At 39.1% G+C, this 21,020-nt stretch overlaps 2 pseudogenes; both read left to right on the forward strand.

Annotated features, from left to right (window-relative positions):
* The first annotated feature begins 911 nt into the window (after positions 1-911).
* LOC149174422 (uncharacterized) lies at positions 912-15,311 on the forward strand (annotated as a pseudogene).
* A 303-nt stretch (positions 15,312-15,614) lies between these two features.
* Positions 15,615-20,539, forward strand: LOC149174423 (uncharacterized; annotated as a pseudogene).
* Positions 20,540-21,020: the final 481 nt, after the last annotated feature.

The raw sequence follows: 21,020 nt of genomic DNA on the forward strand, positions 1-21,020 counted from the left end.
AAGGTAATCCTGGTCCTGCAGGTTACGGAGGAATCATCAGAAGCCATACAGGAGCAATTCTGCATATTTATTCTGGTTCATTAGGCAAAGACACTAACAATGTAGCTGAGCTGGAAGGTCTCTGGCAAGGGATCTGTATAGTAGAGCAAAAACACTTCTTCCCTCTTGAAGTTGAGGGTGATTCTCTCATCCTAATAGCAGCAGCCAAGAAAATTCAGGCAGGGACAGCAGCAGTCAAGCTCGCAGCTAGCTGGAGATTGCTAAGCAGGTTGGAATCCCTGGAGGCAAAGCTCAAGACTCCCCAAAGCATAACCTTCCAGCATGTGCGACGAATAGCAAACCAGGTAGCCGACAGAATGGCTAACCAAGGTGTTTCTCAGGCCTCACCATACTTCTCTGGCTCCCTGGACATGGTTGATGATGAACAACTTAAACAAGACTGCATCGCCTTGGTGCAAAAGGACCTCTCCCTCCCGGATGCGGGTGGTTTTCAAGCATGACAGTTGGATGGCTCGTCATAAGGGCATCTTTCAGCCCGAACGAGCCACCTATCCCAGCACGATTCACACCTGGTCAGGCCATGTGATGCATTTAAGTTTGGAGGCGGTTCATTTCAGCGGAGTCATTTCGGCATTCACTGCGCGTCTTGGTAACAGGATTATGGCGATTCAAAGCCATGGACACTCTGTCATTCTCTCACAGTTGGTGTGGGCTTGTATTCTGGATCTGAGGGAGGCAGTGGTGGCTCTCTCAATTTGGGAAGTCACGACATTTATGTTATTATCCCGCAGTCCAGCAAAGGGTTTGAGTGTTTGGAGGTTGCGCTGGTTTATGCTTTGGTCTCATAGGAACTTGAGAGGAGATACACCAGCAATTTGAATAGCTCAGGGAAGCAAAGCGGGCAACGAAGGATGATCAATCGACGCGGCTGCTCCAGAAGTCAGGCCCAGGCTCAGAGGCGAGCCCCCTCCCCTACATCCTCATTCGAGATCTCTTCAGAACAAAGACGCCCCAGGGGAAGGCCGGCTGGTAGAGGCAGAGCTGCGGATTACAGAGGGAGGGCGGTTGGCAGGGGCAGAGCAGTGGAACAACGGGAGATTATGGAATGTGGGCATGTTGTGCATCCCATGGTGAGATATCGCATTCCTTGCACCTTGTCAAACTCTACTTTCTATGTCACAGTTTCAGTTGAGCATTGCAGAAATCTGGGAGGTCAGGACGCTGCTCCTCAAGCTAGCCCTCCGCGGATTCCTGGGCTGGCTCCTACAACTGATATGGAACTTCCAGCCACTGATATGCTGCGCCCTGTCCATGAAAGCTTCCCCCCGGATCCCGGGGCAGGCCCAAGTGAACCTACGCAGCAGAACACTCCCGGATGCAGGAAGGCGGAAGACCCGCACACTACCGACGATGACTAGCTCGCTCTTCTGTCCGCCTCAGGTCACTGAGATTGGAATTTTCTCACTGTTTGTTTTCAACGCTATCATTTACGTGTCTGGTCCTTGTCCTTATGTAATTCTGTTCTTACCTGTTACAGTGACGGATATCTATATGTGCCCCAGTCTCTATATGTCTCAGTTTCGGCTAATCATGTATGTTCAATGTCGGTCTCAAGCCTGTTGGCCTGGTTTAGTGTCAGTTTTTTGCAATTTTGGAGATGATTCATGAGCTTACTGTCAGTCCTTCGACAGGAATCACAGAGCTACGGCTCTGCTGTAACAATGATGATGTAATTTTTGCCTTTTTTGTAATATAAATAGCTTAGTCTGATTCAGGAAAAAAAAAAAAGATGCACTTGATTGGATTATTCTTCTATTTTCTCTAGAAAACAAATAGGAGGGTAACTTTCCTGAAACTAAATAATTGGCAATATCTGCAAACCAAGGTGATTTAGTAGACACTGCAAAAAGATATTCATCAGGAAAATTTTCCTCTACAGGTATATCATTGTTATCATTCTGAATTCTAGATAAAAAGTCAGCAATTGTGTTTTGTTTTCCAGGTCGGTCTAGAATGGTGATACTGAATTCTTGTAACAGTAATAACTATCCTGTTACTCTACCATTAGTAACTGGTGTTAGCTCTGTTGTATGACGATGATTTTCTAAAGTCGGAGATGATCTTGGTCCGCTTGGTTCCACTAAAAAGAAGCCCACAAAGGTCATCTTCTCCTTCCCTTGCACCGCTCATTCTCCCTTTATCAGTCCCAAAAACGATTAATTACTTATCGGGTCCAGGTTTAATCACTATCACAAATCGCATCCATGTGTGTATAAAGCTGCACCCCTTGGCTTCTGTCGATGCAATATTGCGATGCGTTTTAATCACAAATCGCATCTGTGTGTGCATAAAAGTCGTGCTCCTCTGCTTCTGCCAACGCAATATTGCGATGCAATCTAATCGCAATCACACATCGCCATACAAAAATACCCAAAAAATACCAAAAAACCCAACCCGATGACTTCTGCCTCGCCTGATCACTCCTCCATCATCGATCGTCGCGCCCGATTCAATGGCTCCCTGTCACATCCAACGGAAAATCCGTGTGATCGTTTCCCCACCGTTCGATCATCTCTGCCACGATAGGACGACATCCGCTCTCCCCATGCCCACAATTTAACATCGCGTTAACACGCGATGGAGGGTGGTTTTCCTCTCTCCTCGCGGCCACGTGTCACATGCTGAATAGGATCGCACACCACACCCTTTTACCTCCTAACACCAAACTCTGATGCAATCAATATTTCCTACCACCCCCCCATGCCTGCCAACCTTCGTACACTTCCGCCACCCGACGACTGTTGGATCTGCTCACCCGAGATCCAACGGTCCCCGATCATTCCACTCTCGCCTCCTCTGATATTCCTGTGGACCCATCCCTGCCTTCTATCCACTTAACCCGACGGCTAGTCTCGCTCCTCCATCCGACTGTTCCACCCACTGCACAGTCCACATACCTTAATCGTTCCATGCTCCTGGAAGGATGAAGGTGACCAATTTTCAGTACCAGGTGCATTTCCTCCTCAACAACCACATTCAACAGACAGTATGGCCAAGAAGGAAAAGGACAGAGCATGAACAGGAAAATGCATTTAACAGTTATGGGACTTCATCCCATACGATACTCCAGCCACCTGAGAGGACAACAGAGCACCTGAGAAGATCAAATTTATCCAATACAACAAGAAATCGCACTCAAACTCCATCAGGCAGTTAAAGCGGTTGGTGGTCAATTATGACCCATCCATACTGAGAATGGCTAAGTTCCTTTGTAATGAAACTCTATATATACCCAGAAACAAGATGTAATTAGGGTTGATGGTTATTGTTTTGATGTAAGGTTCAACTCCTGGAGGCTGTAACTACTTTGATACTTGTAGCGTCTCGTCTTCATTTTCAGCTAATACAAGCTTCTTTTGCTGTTAATTACTCACTTTCCATTTATATTATGTTCTAGGTTGTGCCTGATATGTCGTTTTCCTCAAATCTTGATGTATAACATTAGAGGAGCTATCATCCTACCTCTGTGTTTAAATTTTGCATGTATCAGTAAATGTGCTATTCAGGTTTCTGTTCACTTAGTGACAAAGAGCTGTCATCCTGTCTGTACACTAGGGAATTAGATTTGCAGACCTCTTTACTGGTTGCAACCGGCCATCACATCGTCTTGTGCATCTGCTAGTGTGGCCAGTATTCTCCATATTCACCCAACCTCTGAACTGTGAGTAATTGGTGGTCTAAAGCCTTCTAGTCTGGGGGTGTTCATGCATGTCTGGAGTCAAGCAAAGTAGAAGTGGTTATCTGTCTTGAACAAGCATCATTCCTTCCATTCATCCATTTCTAACACTAAATTGAGTTTGTAATGTTCCAGAGAATCTCTGAGCTACAACCTAGGGGAGTTTCTTGGGGTGATAACATTAATTGGCACCATTTTCGGGGAGAGGAGATTGAAGCTCAACTTCCCTGGGAGAACGACATAGATCCAGCTTTGATGATAGACAAAGTCTGGACACATTTCTGGTTGTAATCATCTATGTAGCAACACTACTGGAGGAACAACCTTTTGCCACTCCACATTTTAGTTCTGGCTCAGTTTGTGAGGCATACCCAGAGAAATCCTCAGAAATCACTAGCTAACCCAGTGCCTAACCTTGAGAATATTGTTAAGCAAAGGAAAACATCACAGAAAGGAGCATCAGGATTAGGTAAGCCTAACAAATCTTATGCATCTTTGAAAGAGAAGGTTATAGCTGAGGATGTACAGTTTGAAGATTTAGAGCCTAGCATTGTTAGTAAAGAAATACCTTCATAGATTCATAAAGCTCCTTGCTTAGTCAGTTCCCCTTCAGATCTCAGTCCAAAAAACGCCTCCCATACAGTCCATCATATTCCTTTGTGTCTGTCATCTTTTTCATTACTTCCTACCTTTCAATCTACCAGTATCCTTCCACCTATCCCAGTCATGGTAGGTCAGCAAGCTCCCACGAAGATGGAAAGAATCATAGCTGCTATGTATGGACCCTTGGTCTTGCCTGTTCCTTTAAATGTTATGTCTGCAGGAGAATATCATAAATATATGCCCAAGTTCACTGGTACAGAGGGAGTAACGGCTAAAGAACACCTTGAATCTTTTTATACTTATGTTGATAACCTAGATATTAGTGAAAACGATGTGTGGATGAGGGTTTTTGTCCAAAGCCTAGATGGAGAGGCTAGAAAATGGTTCAGAGAATTAGCCCCTAGTTTTATAGCAGACATTGAGGCCTTAGATGATGTGTTCCTGAAGCATTGGGGAAATAAGAAAGATCTGCTCTATTATCATACTGAATTTTGGAACTTGGAGAGGGAAAATGGTGAGCTGTTGTCTGATTTTAACAAGAGATTTAACCTCATGTACAACAGAATACCAGTTGAAGTGAAACCCACCCTACTTCTGCTAAGCTTACTTCTGCCAACGTCTTCGATTATCATTTCTATTTACTAATGAGGGAGAGAATATGTGTTTCTTTGGCTGATATGCAAGATATAGCCCTGGAAGTAGAATCAAACATCATGGCGGCAAAAAGGCTCGAAGGTAACTCTGATAGGAGAAGACAGAGGGGTGAGCTCTCATCATCCTCAGATCCTAAGATCGATAAAATGGCCAGGATGATAGAGTCATTAGCCTCTGAAGTTTCCAAATTAAGGGCTGAGGAGCATTCTGGGAAAACAGGAGCTCCTAATTCCTTTGCTCTTCCAAATCCAAATATATATAGAGGAGCAAAGGAGCAGTTGTAGATTTTGCAAGAAAACAAAAATGCAAACGAAGACCAAAGGGTGAAGCCCCGTTTTCATAATATAGTCATGGAAGAAGAGAAATTTGAAGAAGAGGATGGGGTCCATGGTATGGAAGACAAGGGCAGTTCCCCTTTCTTAACCAAAGCTGCCTATGAGAAGTCATTATTCAGAGGCCCTACTCATAATTTTGTTGTACCTGCAGAACAACAAGCTTATAAGCAGAAGCAACCAGCAGCAAATCCCATCATCCTCAAAGCTCCAACCATAAAGGGAAGAGGTCTTGAAGGTTCCCCTTCTTTTTTCAGTCTTTAGTTAGAAATTAGAAGCCAAGAATACCCATGCCTCTGATTGAACCAGTGAAGAATGATTCCTTCAAGAAATCCATCCTCGAATACCCTGAGCTAAAAGATGACCCAACTTCCCATGACTATGCAAATTTGCAAATTGACCAACTCGTTGTTATCCCTAGCCCAGTGATCAAAAAGGGTGAAGTCAGTTCCCCATCATCTTATGTTTCTCTGTCTGTTCAAAAGACAATCCCTCATAGTTTCCCCCTAGGCACTGAGGCCAACCATAATTCAATGCCCAAGGCTGATACTGATAATCAAAGTCTTGATATTCCAAAGCCTGCCCAGGTGGCCTCCACATAGCTTGAAAGGGCAGTTTGCCAAATCACAGAGGAAGAAGGTGCACAGAATTGGGACACCTCCTTGGATGGGGTTTGTTCTAAGAAAGCTACGGAACCAAGTGAGGTCTTTGTGTCCCCCACATAAGAATACATCGATTCACTAGTTATATTAATTGTGTAGGCCACAAATGACACAGTCGAGTACACATCAGCCATTATTATTCAGCAGGTGTACAAAAGCTTCTGCGAAGAACACCCGAGGATGAGAGCATACAAAGAGGGGGTGAAATATAAACCATCTCTACCTGATGAGGTCAAATGCCCCAAAATCTTTGAGGTAGATGATCAAATCAACCCGATTTTTCAAATCTTTGATGAATCGGCTAACATGCATACTAACAAAGAGAAGGGGAAACAATTTTGGTGGCCCAATAAATGGGCAGTTTTTGAAAGTTTAGGTTGCTTACGGTTTTCAAGACTTAATGTTGTAAATGTGTTCTTTTATAGGTTTTAGTGTAGATTTAATTAGACTCCATGCCCAATGGAATACTAGACAATGTTTTTATTCTTGTTCTGATGTAGAAGGCAGTGGTCTACGGTTCTTGAGACCTCACAGGGAGGATCTCATCCCCAGAAGGAGCCAGTGTTAGCTCTGCTATATGACGATGATTTTCTAAAGTCAGAGATGATCTTGGTCCACTTGGTTCCGCTAAAAAGAAGCTCACAATGGTCATCTTCTCCTTCCCTTGAACCGCTCATTCTCCCTTCATCAGTCCCAAAAACGATTAATTCCTTATCGAGTCCAGGTTTAATCGCTATCGCAAATCACATCCATGTGTGTATAAATCTGTGCCCCTTGGCTTCCGCCAATGTGATATTGCGATGTGATCTGATCGCAAATCGCATCTGCGTGTGCATAAAAGCCGCGCCCCTCTGCTTCTGCCGACGCGATATTGCAATGCGATTTGATCGCAATCGCACATCGCCATATGCAAATACCCAAAAAAACTGACCCGATGAATTCCGCCTCGCCCGATCACTCCTCCATCATAGATTGTCGCACCCGATTCAACATCTCCATGTCACATCAATGGAAAATCTGTTTGTTCATTTCCCCGCTGTCCGATCATCTCCGCCACGATCGGACGACATCTGCTCTCCCCAGGCCCACAATTTAACGTCGTGTTAACGCGCGATGGAGGGTGATTTTCCTCTCTCCTCGCCACCACGTGTCACGTGCTGAATGGGATCGCACACCGCACCCTTTTACCACCTAACGCCAAACTCCGGTGCGATCAATACTGCCTACCACCCGCCCGCGCCTGCCAACCTTTGTACGCTTCCGCTGCCCGACGACCATTGGATCTGCTCGCCCAAGATCCAATGACCCCCAATCATTCTGCTCTCGCCTCCTCTGATATTCCCGTGGACCCGTCCCCGCCGTCTATCCCCTTAATCCAATGGCCAGTCTCGCTCCTCCATCCGACTATTCCACCCACTGCACAGTCCACATACCTTAACCGTTCCATGCTCCCGGAAGGATGAAGGTGACCAATTTTCAGTACCAGGTGCATTTCCTCCTCAACAACCACATTCAATAGACAGTATGGCCAAGAAGGAAAAGGACAGAGCACGAACAGGAAAATGCATTTAACAGTTATGGGACTTCATCCCGTATGATACTCTAGCCACCTGAGAGGACAACAAAGCACCCGAGAAGATCAAATTTATCCACTACAACAAGCAATTGCACTTAGACTCTGTCAGGCAGTTAAAGTGGTTGGTGGTCAATTATGACCCCTCCATACTTAGAATGGCCGAGTGCCTTTGTAATGAAACTCTATATATACCCAAAAACAAGATGTAATCAGGGTTGATGGTTGTTGTTTTGATGTAAGGTTCAACTTCTGGAGACTATAATTGCTTTGATACTTGCAACGTCTCATCTTCATTTTCAGCTAATACAAGCTTCTTTTGTTGTTAATTGCTCACTTTCCATTTTTATTCTGTTCTAGGTTGTACCTGATATGCAGTTTTCCTGAACTCTTGATGTATAGCATTAGAGAAGCTGTCATCCTACCTTTGTGTTTAAATCTTGAATGTATCAGTAAATGTGTTATTCAGGTTTCTATTCACTTAGTGACAGAGAGCTGTCATCCTATCTGTACACTAGGGAATTAGATTTGCAGAGCTCTTTACTGGTTGTAGCCACCATCACATGGTCTTGTGCATCTGTTGGTGTGGTCAGTATTCTCCATATTCAACCAACCTCTGAACTGTGAGTAATTGGTGGTCTAAAGCCTTCTAGTCTAGGGGTGTTCACGCATGTCTGGAGTCAAGCAAAGTAGAAGTGGTTATCTGGCTTGAACAAGCATCATTCCTTCCATTCATCCATTTCCAACACTAAGTTGAGTTTGTAATGTTCCCGAGCATCTCCAAGCTACAACCTAGGAGAGTTTCTTGGGGTGATAACAACTGGTTTATTCATTAAATATCTAATGGCAGAATGGTCTGTATGAGTGAAAGTTTCATAACCAATAATGTAATGTCTAAATTTATTAATGGCCTGAATGATGGCTAAAAACTCCTTCTCATTTACATTATAATTTAGCTCTTCAGGAGTTAAATTTTTATTGGTATAATAAATGGCATAAGGAGTGAGGTCTTTTTTTCCTAACACTTCTCCTAGAGTTGTATCTAAAGCATTAGTTGATATATGAAAGGGAAATTTCCAATTAGGTCCTTTTAAGATAGGTTCTTGAGAGACCATTTTCAAAGTTTCAAAAGCCTTCTAACAATCAGAGTTCCAACTAAATTCACAGTCTTTCGTGAGTAATTTGAAGAGTAGAGATGAAATCTTTGTGAAGTTTTCTATGAATCTTCTATAATATCCAGTAAAACCAGGAAAAGTTCTAACATCTCATTGACAACTAGGAAATTATAATTTGGAAATAACTTCTAGCTTAGATGAGTCTACCTTAATTCCATTTCCTGAAATATGGTGACCTAAAAAATTCCTTCATTAAACATCATAAAATACTTTTCATGACTTAAAGAAATATTTGATTCTTTGCATCTTATGAGAACTTTTTCTAAAATTTCAAGTGCTTCTTCACAATAATTTCCATAAATTGTGAAATCATCCATATATAGTTCCACATAATCGTCAATAAGATCAGAGAAAAATCCTAGTACTTCTCTTTGGAATGTTTCTGGAGCATTTCATAATCCAAAAGGAAGTACTTGGTAAGAATAATTCCCCCATGGACAAGTAAATATGGTTTTGTATTGATCTTCAGGTGCTACCTGAATCTGATTATACCCACTAAAACCATCCAAAAATGAGAAATATTTCTTCCCTGCTAATGTATCTAAAACTTGATCTATGCAAGGAAGTGGAAAGTGATATTTCAAAGTTTCTTTATTCAATTCCATGTAATCAACGAATACTCTCCATTTTCCATTTTTCTTAGGAACGATTACTAGGGGTGAAACCCATTGACTATCTAATATTGGATAGATGAAATTTACATTTAACAGTTTTTGCAATTCTTCTTTAACAATTTATTTTAAGTTTGGATTCATTCTTCTTTGTGGTTGTCGAATTGGTCTAGAATTATTTTCAATATAGATATGCTGCATGCAGGTTTTAGGATCAATTCCTTTCGCATCAGTATATTCCTATGCATATGCAAAAGAGTGTTTTTGTAATATTTCTACCAGTTTCTTCTTTTGTAATTCTTCCAGGTTTTCATTGATGTTCAAGGTTTTTCCTGGAAAATTTTCTATTGAACAATTTCCAAACTTTTCCATAGAATGTAAAGACATTTTTCTAGATGATAGATATTCGATATTACATTGTTCTTGAAAATTTTGACTATCATCATAATATAAAGAGGGTTCATCATTTTCTATTGAATTTAAAATTTTATCCTCCTCATTTATTTGTGCAATAGTGAAAACTGGTTGTATGTCGTTTTCTTCAACCATCCATTCTTCATTTTCTACTTCTATGATTGTTTTTGCAAGTGGGTACAATGTAAATTTCTTTGTTGAACTTCCATATGAGATAAACATGTCTCTTGATCTACAACTGATAAAAGCATCTATTGTAGCTAACCATGGCCTTCCTAAAATTAATTGGTGTCCTCCTAAATTATTCTTGGGGGTTAGAACCACGAAATCAATAGGATATTCCAAAGAATATAAGGATACATATATATCTTCTAACACACCATCAGGATTAATTACAAACCTATCTGTTAATTGTAACAATGTTGGTGTGTATTGAAGATTAGGAAGCTTCAATTTATCCATAGTTTGTTTGCTCATTATGTTTATGGCTGCTCCTAGATCAACCAAAGTGTTTTGCATTTCAGTTCCATTAATGTGTGTTTTTACAATGGGGCTTCCTGGATCTAAATATTTTTGAATTGTTGTCTTCCCCAACATAATATCTGCAATTTTTCTGACTAATTCAATTCTTTTTATTTCTTTTATTTTTCTTCCTAATCCTTTAGTACTCAATTCCCTAAACTTTTTTTGCAAAAATCGGTATTTATTTTATTTCTTGTAATAAAGGAATTTTTATACAAACATTTTTCAATTCATCTAACATACAATAATTAGATAATATGATTTTCTTTTCTACTCCTTTATCGATTTTTAACCTTTCAGGAAAATGTGGTCTTGAGATAGATCTTGAAGTTTGTTCTATAATAGGAGTATTATTAAAATGTGTGGGACTCTTTTCTGTTTCAATATTTTCTTTCTGAGGAAGGGAAATTTTTCTTTAGAGTTATTATTATCTTTTTGAGAAAAAAAATATGTTTCCTGAACAACAACATGTGGTTTCTTCCTTTCTAATACTCTACCATACCTTTATTGAACATTATTCGGATCTAATGAAGTTATCATATAAGTTTGAGGATTTTTTCCTTCTAAGTTGTAAACGGGTTGTGAAGTTTTATTGTTTGGATTTGGAAGTGATTGAACAGGTAATTGATTTGGTCTTGGTGCATTTGACAAAGAAAGTTGTGGATTTTCATTTTGAGCTTGAGCTTTAGGTAACTGGTTGGTTTGAGGGAAGTATTATGGTGGAATATTTGGATAAGGTGATAGATATTGTTGATATTGATAATATCTTCCATAAGGATTTTTCCATCCTTGATTCCAAGATTGTGGTGGTTGAGCCCAAGGCTGCCATGGCATAGGTGGAATCCAAGTATTTTTTGAAGATTGTGCAAATTGTTGAGGATTAAAACCTTGAGTTTGATTTGTTTGAGGATTTTTCCATGGTCTTTTGGCAATAAAGTAAAGGGGGTGTACTTGATTTGGCATTCCTTCTTCACTAAACATAGCCTTAAGACCTGGTATAGAGGGGAATTCTTTTGTATCGTGATTTTTTGCACATATAACACAGGTTTCTATGCTTTTTAAATCTAAACGACATTCTCTTAGAGCATGTTTCTTTCTACACCTAGGAAAGAAGATGGATAATGCATCATTTTTGGATTTCTTCTTGTTTTGTATTTTAAGGGTGTCAATTTTCTCACTGAAACTCCCTAAAATATCTATTTTAAATTTATCAAGTAGAATACCTATTTCTTCCTTACTTACTATCCCTGCTACAGATTTATTTACTCTTGATAAGAGAGGATCCCTTGAACTTTTTCTTGTTCTTGCTTTAACTCTTCAAATATGTACACATAGATCACAGATATCTGCAAAGGGTAATTCAGAAACATCTCCTTTTCCCATTACATTGAGAAGATCTATCCAATCATCTTTAATATATTTGAGTAAGAGATCTTTCAAAGTTTCCTCATCCAGATTGTTCAGTATTTCCCTTTGGATATTATAAACAAATCGCTTGACAAAGTCTTCAAGATTCTCATCTTCCTTTTGTACCATTTTGAAAACTACATATTTGATGCTATGAGGCATACAATAATCCTTATATTTCTCTAACAATGCATCTTTTATTTGTGCCTATGTCCTTATAGAATTTGTTTCTAAACCCATGAACTATTTTAATGTTGCATCCTTTAAGGTGGAAAAAAACAATTTTAGCTTTTGAGCATCATGCAGATATTCATATTATATGCATAAAACTTCAAATTCAAAGAGAAGTGTCTCTGGGTGTTCACTTCTTATTCCATGAAATTTGGGGAGAATAGAGGGTGAGTTGTTCTTCATTATTAATGTTGGATCCTCATCAAGGATAGGGAATCCAAAAAGGTTCTAGATCTCCTATGTTTCCTCTACCTCTACCACCCCATTTTCCACCTATTCTATTTCCTCCTCCTCCTCCTCTAATCCTATCTTGTTCACCATTGACATTGTATACTTCTCCTCCTTCTTCAGCCACGATGGATTCCTTATAAGAGATATTTGGTCATTCAACATGATTATCTATTTTCTCTTCTAGTTCTTTTGGTTCCTCTATCAATGGTTTGAAGTAAGTTTCTTCTTCTTCTTCTTTAAAAGAAACTTCTAACTCTTGAGCTAGAAGTTGTTCTCCAGTTGAAGATAAAAAAATTATTCCAATTGTTGGAGATGTAGGATCTTCTTCTATCATGACCTCTGTTGATGAAGTTGGTGAACATTTAGATTGGATTTTGTATCTTAAGACTTCAGGAAGTCTATATTGGCCTGTTATGGATGGAATTTGAGTTTGTGTGGGTGGTGTGGCACTATGAGGCCATGGTGGAGAGAGTGTTGATGTAGGAATTAAAATTCTTACTCGGCCTACAAACCTACCTCTAGAGTATCTTTCCCTATGCATGTCATGTTTTTTTTTTAAGCCTTCAATTTACCCTTCCCTGGCAACAACACCAAAATGTTTGGTCAATTTAATGTTCTTAAATTGCAAGAATAAATTATCGACTAGAGTTGGTAAAATTATGAAGTGCATGTGCACTATATATTCTAGAAGCATATTCTTTCATTTCGTAAGATGATGGTTATGTTTGTTTTGAGATTTTTGTTGTTTATCTAGATTTCCATTAGAGTTAGATTTCTACAAATTAATACTTGAAAGTTAAGCTACTGTTAGAATGAATGAGAGTTAAGCTATTGTTAGATCAATATATCAAATCTTATCTAATTGATTATCATTCTAAAATGTCTTATGTTATTCATCCTAAAATTATGAATCTATATAAACACTTTTCTTCTATGAAAACAGAGTATTGAAATCCAAAAGCTTGTCTATGAAATATATACAATTCTGAGTTTAAAGAGCATGAAGGAAATTTCTAATTACAAATTGCAGAGTGATATAAATTCTAACTCTAAAAAGCATGAAGAGATTGAATGTAATGAAGTGAAAAAGCATTGAAGAACTAGACTATTTGAAAGACTATAAATATAAACAAAATGCGAAATGATAAATGAGATAATTGAGTTTATATGAAACAATGAAAACAATGAAGTAATTAAATTAGAATGCAATGATGAACAAAAACAAACATAAAGCAACGAAATGAAAATAAATTAAAAACCTTGACTATCTGCAGGGGCCCTCCACATCCAGTAGGTAGGGTTCCTAATCACATACACATTGAATCAGGAAAGTAACTTCAAAATAATGCAAAAGCGAAGGTCTGGTTCACAATTTCTTCAGCATTTAACTTAATACTTTCTCCTTGTTATCATTCAGAGAGGATACATATTTATATAAAATGCATGATCAATATGTTGAGAATTCTATGCCTACAGGTCCGATGTTCAATCCTAATTCAAATATGAAACTTAAACAGGAAAAGTGTTATTCGTCGATTAGCTATTTGGAAAGCAAATCGAGAAAACCTGTTGTGCCTGGACTCTTTGCTACTACATGTTGACTTGTATCTTTGACTGCGTTGTTGTGTGATCCCTTTGATGAACTGGATTGAGTAAATAGGAGGAGATCCAGGACGGGATCAATCTGTTAGAGTCAGTCCTTTGGCCTTCCTTCAGTGATCAAAATGGGCCTCTTATTATGTCTATTTTGTTATATGTTTTGCACATGATATTCAACACAAAACATGTCATAAGAATGTTTATCAGGAGTATCTCGGAAAAATCTTTCCAGCGATATATCACACTCCCAAAACCGGGTCCCGGATCAAAAGATATGACCAAATGAATGGTTGACTCAAAGATCTCTCGTGCAATAGTTCAACTACTGAATGATCCAGAGGAAGCTAGGAGATGTCAGTGGCTAGTCTTGTGGCTATATTGTGATAGAGAAGAGGAGAACATAGCATTTGAGGTCTATTAACGTGCTGCTAATCCTCATCTCAACATATGGCGAGCTCGTTTCTCTGCTTTAATGGAAGAGACACACATGAATCTATGCAAGGGGCACTGTACATTGCTGACAATGATATTGCTGGTGAAAATTTTATAGTTGCTGGTCTCATGGTTCTAGAAAGGAATACTTGAAGATTTATAGGGCATTTCAACTAGGGAAAGCATTTCTCTTTACCCCAAGATTAAGTGAAGACTATGCAATTTGGATGGGGAAAATACACACCTTATCTAATGTGAAGGAAATGTATGAGGTGGATGAAGTTTATTATGCCAGTGAGACGGAAGACAGATTAAGGTCTCTTGCTATAGACAATGAAAATATGTTGTTATATCTCTTGCATGGCTTAACACGGATAGCAATAAATTCTCTTAGCCCGCACAATTCAAGGGAATTGAAAATTCCAATACCAATCTTGGTATTTTATATCCTATTTTGACTAAATGCCATGTATTCAAGTCACATTTGGAATTGAATCTCCTATGATATGTCAATGAAGTGAGCTCAGCAGCTCATGTTGAGGTCATGCAAAGAAAAAAAGTTGGGATGAAGGAGTATCAATTGGAAAGCATATTCTTGCATTATGTGTATATGTTTGGTGGTTGTAGGCGTTACTCCTATACTTGCATCTGTGCAACGGGAGAGAATAGTTCTGTTCTCCGCTATGGACATGCTGAAGCTCCAAATGATAGGACACTAAAGCATGGTGACTTGGCACTATTGGATATGGGTGCAGAGTACTATTTTTATGGTTCTGATATAACATGCTCATTCCCTATTAACAAAAAATTCATAGATGACCAGCGAGTTTTGTATAATAAAGTTCTTCGTGCTCACAATGTTGTTATTTCCAAAATGAATCCCGGGGTAAGCTGGGTGGAGATGCACAAGTTAGCAGAGAGAATTATTATAAAGTCCTTGAAGGATGCCAACATTCTGTTAGGAACTGCAGAAGAGATGTTGGAAAAAATACTAGGTGAAGTATTCATGCCTCATGGTTTTAGACATTTCCTTGGACTTGACAATCATGATCCAGGAGGTTATGTAAAGGGACTTGAGAGGCCTAAAGAACCAAGGTTGAGATCATTGCGAACAGTTCGTGTTCTTTAGGAAAGGAATGGTTTTAAAGTAGGAAGCAAAAAATATCTGGAGGTTCTTGAGCATGAAAGAGCCATTACAGTGTGCCAAAGACATCCTATGAAACCCATTACAATGCCAGATGTCAATTTTAAGAAGACACAGTAGCTATTTTCTGGATGAGTGTTTGGTGGCTTTAAAAAATGTGAGTGTTGCACGTAGCCCTTATTCAAAAGCGTTGTGCGTAGCCCTTTGGCGCTGCACGTAGAGCCATCCCCAAGGTTACATCAAGGATAGACACCCAGCATTGGAAGGTAATAGGGGTGGGAAATCAAAATGCCAAATGTCAGTTTGAAGAAATATGGGAATGGTATAGAGGTGCGGAAAGCTCTTGAAGCAATGGCAAAGTTGAAGACGTAAATTAAACGCACCAAAGAAATCCTTAATACTAATAACGAGGCCCCTCTATCAGTTGAAGTCAATTTATAAGGATCACCCCTGCATCCACAGCACACACACGTCAAGAAATCGAAAGCCAAGCCAATCTAGCTATGGCGTTGTGCTTCTAGTTATGGTGCTGCACTTCTAGAGTGTGGCCCTACGCGCAGCGCTTACAACTGGAAAATAAACAAAAACAACAATTGCACAGTTAGTTTCTAAACAAAGTTATTATCATGACATTCAACCTTGGAGCAGAGTTCTTGCTTAATGCAAGGCCTGATATCCAACTTTTATGTTTCATTGCTAAATCTCCAAGCCACTCATGTTGCATATTACAAGTCACAATACACAAGTCAAAGCCCAACAACCGAGTTTAGTGCCAAGCCCATGAAAATGTTAAAAGAGGGCACTAAAAAATGTTGAATCCAAGTGTCTGATTGATTAAAATGACAGAGGATTCATTCTATGGTGTTAAATATTTGATACAGGATTACATTATTAACAGGTGGAGGCCAGTTGTTTAATTACATGTTTGAGTGAAAGCATAATTTTTTCTTGAAGGATTGAAAAACCAGAATGCACAGTGTTGGAGATACTATTGCTGAAAACATAGGGAATAGTTCAGTTTCTGAGGTGCTTGTGATGGAATTTTTTAGTTTATCTCCAGTCAAGCAGTGGTTGATATGGTTGACAAATTCAATGATCCTCATGATGTTGGTGCTGAAATTGTTAATGAATGGCTGGAGTATGACATTCTAGTGATGCCATTACAACTATTGTTGCACAAATTAATAGCTCGCAGAATTGTCGGTATGAATGGCAGAAAGAGAACAACCAAGGAGGAACAAGAATAGCAAGTTGATCAAAAAACTCCAAAATTCGTGTAGGTAGGTGCAAGGTGGCAGTCAAAAGGAAGATTTTGTGGAATATGGTTCCACACCTGAAGGAGAAAATATAGTAATATTAATCCACTTGGCAAACCTTCACCTAATTTGGGTCTTCAAAAAACTATTTCTCATGGTTCTCAAGATAGTTTGGGGTTTTAGTTGCAAATTAACTAGTCAGATTGTTTAGTTTATAATATTGTTTTAATATAGGATTTTAGGATTGATTTTTATTTTTATTATATATTTCCTATTTTGAGGAAATTTAAAATGATTTTGTAATATTATAAATAGGATTAGTTTGAATATGTAATGGTTTGATTTTTGCAGCAAAGAGAGGTTGCTTGGGACTGTGTAATGTTTTCTTGAATATCATTTTAATAAAGCAGTTTTTGCCCTTTCGACCCGGGATCCATCACGTTGTTTACTGTTCAGTATGATTTTCCTGTAATTCACTTAAATATTTTGTTTTCTCTACCTTGTTACAACATTATCTAAAAGATGTGTTAGGAATTTATCTACACACAATGCTCCTTTCATGATGATTTTGTTGTTAAATGTAGTGGTTGTCTTTGTAGAATCCAACCTCTATTCGATGCTCTGTTGATCAACCCTGTGTTTCTCGTTCATCTAAAGCTGCTATTGCAAATCCATCCCTTGTTTGATGCCTACAGGGCAGCGGGCTTTCTCCCCTATTCTTCTCACATTTGCAATATTTTATCTAGCTGAAAATTGCACTTACTTTTCCCCAAGTTTTCCGATAGAAACTGGCATCAACACCATAGCCCAATGGTCCTTTCTCTTGCTATTTTCGACCCAAGACCTTTCAAACAAATCCCCGCACTCCGTAACTAGCCTTAAATTCGTTTATCGCAGCCAGATTTTGTTGGCAAAGAGAGATCCCTCTCTGGTTTGGCAAGGCTAGATGCCAAATCGAAAGCTTGGTATGTGGTTACCTTGGAATTACCACTTCTTAGCCTTGAGGTACGTTCTGAGTACTAAAATTTTGGTGCCATTGCCGAGGACGAGGTGACTAATCTTCTCCAGGAAAGATCATTCAAGTTTCAGATCTGATTGCTGATGGTGGACAACGGTCAGACACATATGAAGGCTGAAACATTTGCCCGGCGACTCCACTGTTTGAAATCCCGAGTTTCAAAGTATTGATGGTGGCTCCATTGGCTAAACGAAGGACTCAGATGTTGCTTCTATTTGTTCAAGGTATTCATGTATCGATTTTTATAATCTTCCTGGTTTTCCTAATCAATTACCAAAGGATACATATATTTTGTGTAATGGCCCTAAATTCAATGGGGAAGATCTTACTTTGACTCTTGAACATATAAAAAATTTTAAAACATTTGTGAAAATTCTTACAGTTAAAAAGGAAGATGTCTTCTTCAGATTGTTCTTTTATTTGTTTCAAGGAAAATGTAGAAGATGTATTAAAAGTTTTCCTATCAGATCTATTAGGTCCTTTGCAGATTTTTAGCATATCTTTTTTGAAACATGGATGGAGAAAGAGGAAGAATTCAAAATAGAGGTGCCCTCTATTCAAGGCTTTAGATAATGGGCAGATATGTGCACAAACGATGAGGTAGTTGAGAACTTTGCTTCATCTCTTTCTTCTTATCTGAAATCTTGTCGATGTAGCCATGAAGTTAAGCTCATTTTTTTGCAAGAGTTTGCCATCAAAATTTAAGGATATCTAACTTAATTGGAGACCCAAATACAGTCCCAGGATCTGGACTGTCAAGTCCCATTCTTTGGGGACCTTTTTCAGTAGAAGGAAGAGAAGGTAAGGCTGCCCGTGGATATTTGCATTGATAGTTTGCAGCTGGAAGCATGTATTGAGGAGTTAGGGTAGAAAACGTAGTTTGGTTTTTTCAATCCTATTGCAGCGTACATGGAAATTTTTTTTAGTTTGAATGATAGATCAGATTGTATTTTACACAACCAAACTCATTATGTGCATGTATGGTTGTCAGCATTTACATCTGTGTCCTGGTTCAAGCACTTCGAAGCAGCATCCTTATCACAGTTACTTGATTGGTTGATATGGCATTACAACATCACTTGATCTATTGATTTTGCTGCAAAGTAGGGTAGGTTTGTGTATAAATAAGCTTCCCAAGGCAGCATTTCAGTTTCTGGTATTTGTTTATGTACAGGTTGCAGTATGTGTATGTTTTATGGATTGGTATAAGTTGTTTTGAGTTTATAGCTATTTGATCGTATTTCCCAATGTATGAGGCACTAATCTACATGTTCCCAGATATCTATGGTTCTTGGCACCTCCAAGGAGCTACCATCCCAGATGGTGCCACTGTTAGAGTCAGTCCTTTGGCCTTCCTTCAGTGATCAAAATGGGCCTCTTATTATGTCTATTTTGTTAGATGTTTTGCACATGATATTTAGTGCAAAACATGTCATAAGCATGTCTATCAGGAGCATCTCAGAAAAATCTTTCCAGCGGTATATCACACTCCCAAAACCAGCTCTTGGATCAAAAGCTATGACTGAATGAATGGTTGACTCAAAGATCTCTGTGCAGCAGTTCAAGTATGAATGATCCAGAGGAATCTAGGAGATGTCAGTGGCTAGTCTTGTGGCTAGATTGTGATAGAGAAGAAGAGAACATAGCATTTGAGGTCTATTAATGTGCTGCTAATCCTCATCTAAATATATGGCGAGCTCATTTCTCTGCTTTAATGGAAGAGACGCCCATGAATCTATGCAAGGGGCACTATACATTGCTGACAGTGATATTGCTGGTGAAAAGTTTACAGCTGCTGGTCTCATGGTTCTAGAAAGAAATACTTGGAGATTTATAGGACATTTCAACTGGGGAAAGAATTTCTCTTTATCCCAAGATTAAGTGAATACTATGCAATTTGGATGGGGAAAATACACACCTTATCTGACGTGAAGGAAATGTATGAGGTGGATGAAGTTTATTATGCCAATGAGATGGAAGATAGTTTAAGGTCTCTTGCTATAGACAATGAAACTATGTTGTTATATCTCTTGCATGGCCTTAACACAGACAACAATAAATTCTCTCAGCCCACACAATTCAAGGGAATTGAAAATTCCAATACCAATCTTGGTATTTTATATCCTATTTTGACTGAGTGTCGTGTATTCAAGTCACATTTGGAATTGAATCTCATACGATATGCCAATGAAGTGAGCTCAGCAGCTCATGTTGAGGTCATGCGAAGAACAAAAGTTGGGATGAAGGAGTATCAATTGGAAAGCACATTCTTGCATTATGTGTATATGTTTGGTGGTTGTAGGCGTTGCTCCTATACTTGCATCTGTGCAGGGGGAGAGAATAGTTATGTTCTCCACTATGGACATGCTAGAGCTCCAAATGATAGGACACTAAAGGATGGTGACTTGGCATTATTGCATATGGGTGCAAAGTACTATTTTTATGGTTTTGATATAACATGTTGATTCCCTATTAACGGAAAATTCACGGATGACCAGTGAGTTGTGTATAATATAGTTCTTGGTGCTCACAATGCCATTATTTCCAAAATGAAGCCTAGTGTAAGCTGGGTGGAGATGCACATGTTAGCAGAGAGTGTTATTATAAAGTCCTTGAAGGATGCCAACATTCTGTTAGGAACTGTAGAAGAGATGTTAGAAAAAAGACTAGGTGCAATATTCATGCCTCATGGTTTTGGACATTTCCTTGGACTTGACACTCATGATCCAGGAGGTTATGTAAAGGGACTTGAGAGGCCTAAAGAACCAAGGCTGAGATCATTGCGAACAATTCATGTTCTTCAGGAAAGGAATGGTTTTAAATCAGGAAGCAAACAATATCTGGAGGTTCTTGAGCATGAAAGAGCCATTACAGTGTGCCAAAGACATCCTATGAAACCCATTACAATGCCAGATGTCAATTTGAAGAAAACACTTTAGCTATTTTCTAGATGAGTGTTTCGTGGCTTTAAAAACCATCAGCGCTGTGCGTAGCCCTTAGGCGCTGCGCATATAGCCATATTCAAAAGCGCTGTGCATAGCCGTTAGGCGTTGTGCATAGAGCCATCCCCAAGGTTACATCAAGGAGAGACACCTTGCATTATAAGGCGATAGGGGTTGGACATCAAAATGCCAAATGTCAGTTTGAAGAAAGATGGGAATGGTATAGAGGTGCGGAAATCTCCTGAAGCAATGGCAAAGTTGAAGACACAAATTAAACACACCAAATAAATCCTTAATACTAATAATGAGGCCCCTCTATCAGTTGAAGTCAATTTATAAGGATTTCCCCTGCCTCCACAACACACACAGGTCAAGAAATCGAAAGCCAAGCCAATCTAGATGTGGTGCTATGCTTATGGAGTGTGGCCCTACGCATAGCACTTACACTTGGGCAATAAATAGAAACAAAAATCGCACA

The sequence above is a fragment of the Pinus tabuliformis genome, chromosome 4_1, assembly GCF_031772625.1.
Source record: "Pinus tabuliformis cultivar Carrire ecotype Pingquan chromosome 4_1, CPIR1, whole genome shotgun sequence".
Taxonomy (NCBI): domain Eukaryota; kingdom Viridiplantae; phylum Streptophyta; class Pinopsida; order Pinales; family Pinaceae; genus Pinus; species Pinus tabuliformis.